This window comes from Drosophila novamexicana, unplaced genomic scaffold (assembly GCF_003285875.2).
Source record: "Drosophila novamexicana strain 15010-1031.04,08,12 unplaced genomic scaffold, DnovRS2.1 tig00000387-arrow-pilon, whole genome shotgun sequence".
NCBI classification, from domain to species: domain Eukaryota; kingdom Metazoa; phylum Arthropoda; class Insecta; order Diptera; family Drosophilidae; genus Drosophila; species Drosophila novamexicana.
The window spans coordinates 5,934,795-5,938,884 of record NW_020824800.1 but is presented as its reverse complement, the minus strand read 5'-3'; positions in this window follow the sequence as shown (position 1 = coordinate 5,938,884).

Here is a 4,090-nt window from a genome sequence, read left to right as displayed (position 1 = left end):
ATATTTCGGGTATATTAGGTGCGACAATTAAATGGCTTGACTTTTAATAATCTTACGGAACCCGATTATTGCTTGAAATTAAAATAAATGTTGAAATTTTTGACTGAAATGGGACAACATTTTTTGTCTATAAATAATCAGAATTTATCTAGAATTCAAATTGTGACAATTATGAAAATCGGCTCAGCTCGAACAGAGTTAAGGCAATTCGAACTATACGAAAGGAACTTGGGGATTTGGGAGCTTATATGTCAATAATTTTTATTGCTTTATTTTTGACAACATATTTACCAGCTGCAGATCTCTTTTTGACATAGTTCCATACTTATGTATTATTATGTTAAATATATAATTTAAAACACAAAAATTTGAAGATGCAGCAGCAAGTCAAGAACAACATTTAATCCGGGGAACTAACAAATTAATAATAATAACTAAATACTTGTTAATCCTTCAACATTAAATAACTTACTAAACAGTGTCTGTCAAAAGTTATTTGACTTAGTCCAGACACAACTCTCCACAATGTGGAGCTGCCCAAAGGCTACTTTATACGCCAGACCCTAAGACAGCACACACACACACACACACACACACACACACACACACACACACACACACACACACACACACACGCAGACACACACGCATGTCTACACACATGCGCACACACTTGTTGCCACACACTAAAAGGCCATAACAACAATGGCAAAGCGAAACGAAAGCATTATTAAAAAAATATAAAAAAAATACCGTCGCCGATTTGGAAGGCAGTCGAGATCTTAAGTGGGCGCTTTTTATGGGCGTGCAAGATCTGCAGTTGTGGCTTTTACGATGCGGCCAAGTTCGTCGAAGATCGCCGACGGTGGCTTTAACGACTACCGAATTCTAAGCGAGACAGGCGAGAGGGGGAGAGCGAGGAGGAGGTGGAGGTGAAGGTGGAGGAGGTGGAGCAGGAGCAGAAGTCGTCATGCCAGCCAGATGAAGGAGAAGGAGGAGAAGAAGCTGGAGCTGGAGTCATGCCAGTCAGCTAGAGGAGAAGGAAGAGAAGAGCCTGGAGCTGGAGCAGGAGCAGAAGTCATCGTGCCTGCCAGCTGGAGGAGAAGAGCCTGGAGCTTGAGGTGTAGCAGGCGTAGAAGACGTCACGCCAGCCAGCTGAGGAGCTGGAGGAGAAGGTAAAGGTCGAGGTGGCGGAGGCGGAGGTGGCGGAGGCAGCGGCAGAAGTCGTCCCGCCAGCCAGCTGGAGGAGAATGAGAAGAAGGCGTAGGAGCTGGAGCAGAAGTCATCGTGCCTACCAGCTGGAGGAGAAGAGCCTGGAGCTTGAGATGTAGCAGGCGTAGAAGACCTCATGCCAGCCAGCTGAGGAGCTGGAGGAGAAGGTAAAGGTGGAGGTGGAGGTGGCGGAGGCAGAGGCAGAAGTCGTCCCGCCAGCAGCTGACACGGCGACACCATGAATCAGCCAGCAGCAGCAGTTGCAGCATCAGCTGGACATGGAACGTGGGTGATTCCGACGGGTGTGAACTTTGGCTGTGGCACAGCTGGAAGCTGTTCGAAAATGTGTGCGAAAATAAAGCTGGGCCTAATGACAGTCGCGCCGGGCAATTACGTAACGTGACAACAACATGACAATTGGCCAACACGTGCAGCTCGATAAGAATCGTCGCGTTACGTATACGACACGTGTGCGCCCATTGGGGCTCTATATATGTACATGTCTGCAACGGACATATATCAAGCCAAAGCCCACGGATTACTCATTCATATCCGCAATTGTGCAACAACAGAGCTCGAGCTCGAGAGCCTGCCTGTCCGTTCCATGTGTCCGCGCTCCACGCAGCCATTAAAAAGTGAATCCAGTGCCAGCTGTCCACCAGAGCAGCAGAGCGGCAGCAGAGGAGAGGAGCAGCAGCCAGCTCGGCCCCAAACTAAACCAATTTTTACAAAATATTAGAGCAACAAATTAATGACAGTGCAAACAGCGCAAAAAGACAACACACAAGCTGCATTAGCTTTGCGTGCGACACAAGCCGAAGCTGCGATACTCTATCAAATTTGGCTCCACTTAAGTCTTACAATAAATCAACAAGTTTACTTTAAAGCATTGTTACACTAAAGAAATATATATAATTTATATAAATTCTTATAATATAGCTAAAATCTGAAAACTAGAAAATTGTTTAAATACAATATATTTTCTTTGTAATCCAACACTTTTTTCTTCAAATCAAATTTCTTTGATATTTTTTCTCTTATGTGAACTACATTTTGCTTATTTTAAAGATAAAAAATTTCATATTCATTTAATTTAATTTCTTTATAGGTATTATTATTTAGAGAAAAACACATTTTGGGCATATAGTTTTCTTTTTGAAAATAAAATTATTTTTCCCCCTGAAACACACTTCTCTTCTTATTCATTCAATAAAATTCTACTTAATTTGTACTCAAAAGTTTGGCTTTTTACTTTACTTTTAAGGCAAATTTGGGGCTTATTTTTCTAAATTTTTTTTAACTTGGCTTTCATTTAAAAGAAATGTGAAAAATGCTTTTACTGATAAGTTTTAACTTTTAAGACATAATCCTTTTATTTTTTTTTAAATTAAAAAAACTTTGACCCTGAATTATAATTTTATTCTTTTATCATACTTTAACTAATTTTTCATTTTAAGGTATGCCAAATCAAATTCAGTTTGACAAACATTTTGAATTAGTTGGGCGACTCAGTTGGGTTAGAGTATAATCAACTACGCCTGGCGACTTTCAATTAAAAAAGAAGCAAAAAACAAGAATGACAATCTGATGTCGTCGTCGTCGTCGTCGTCGTTGTTGTTGTTGTTGTTGTTGTCGTGGTCCAAAGAAAAGCAAAAGCTGCTGCTGGCCTGCAATGCGGTCGCTGTCGCATAGCCAAGCCCGAGTTCGACTGCGACTGCGACTGCGACAGCGACTGCGCAGCAGTGTCCGCGTCCGAGTTGAGGTCCGAGCAATACAATTTACTAGCTTAGATGCTTGGCATGAATAAATAAAATAGCAAAGCACATTAACGCCCCACTGCAGCTGCCAACTGTGGCCGCCTTCGCTGCGGCCATCCGAAATACGAACAACAAAAAATAGGCAGCCGCCTGGCGATTGCAGGCGAAACTTGAATCAGCCCAAGAGTCAAAAAGCAAAAACCGGACCGATAGATAGCACCGCCGCAGCCGATCAAAATAGCAAGCGCTGCGCTGCGACTGCGCTGCGACTGCGAGCGCGCACAATTACAAAAGGAGCAAGTCCAGGCAGCGAGCGCGAAATGGCTTCAAGCAAATTGACGCCGCGCAGCAAACGGCAAACAGCGAACGGCAACGAAATGCCAAAGCAGCTGAGGAACACACAAAACCAAGGCGAATGCAGCGCAGTCAACTATTTTTTTTTTTTTTCTACTCTTTATTATTATTATTTCTTGTCTTGTCTTTTCTTTTTTTTCCTCTTTTTGCAATCCAGTCAAGGGTGTGGTGGCGTCGCTGCCGGCGTCGCTGCTGCAGTCGCCAGTGGTCGGCTGGTCTCGTGCACGTCGCCATCCAACAACAACAGCAACAGCACACCAAAAGCAGCAGCAACAACAACAATGCAAAAACAGAAACGAAAAAAAAATCAAACGAGTCACGCTCAATGCTAAAAACAAAAGACTTGGGCAACCGACTCAATGCGCGCTGCTGCTGCTGCTGCTGTCTCTCGGCAGCGGCCTTTGATACAATTTTCTGACTAAGCGACTGTCTGACAGCTGAGTGTGTGTGTGTGTGTTCCTCTCGTATGCCTGGTGTGGGCACCCGCCCAGGCAACTGCCTGTTGCTGCATTGGCTACTGCCCATAACGGCGTTGTTAGTAAAGCAGCGTCGACTGCGACGCTGGCGTTGACTGCGCTGCCGATTACCGTTAGCGCCAGTTCTGGCTTTGCTTGCACTCGTCTATGTGTGCGTGCGTGTGTGTGTGTGGACTCCATTTGTCGAGGCCTCGCTGCTCTCAGCCTGCGCCGCCGTTCAACGTTCTCTGGCTTGTGTTCTGCTCTTTGCTTGTTTTTTTTTTTTTCATCCCATTTTGTTGTTGTTGTTAT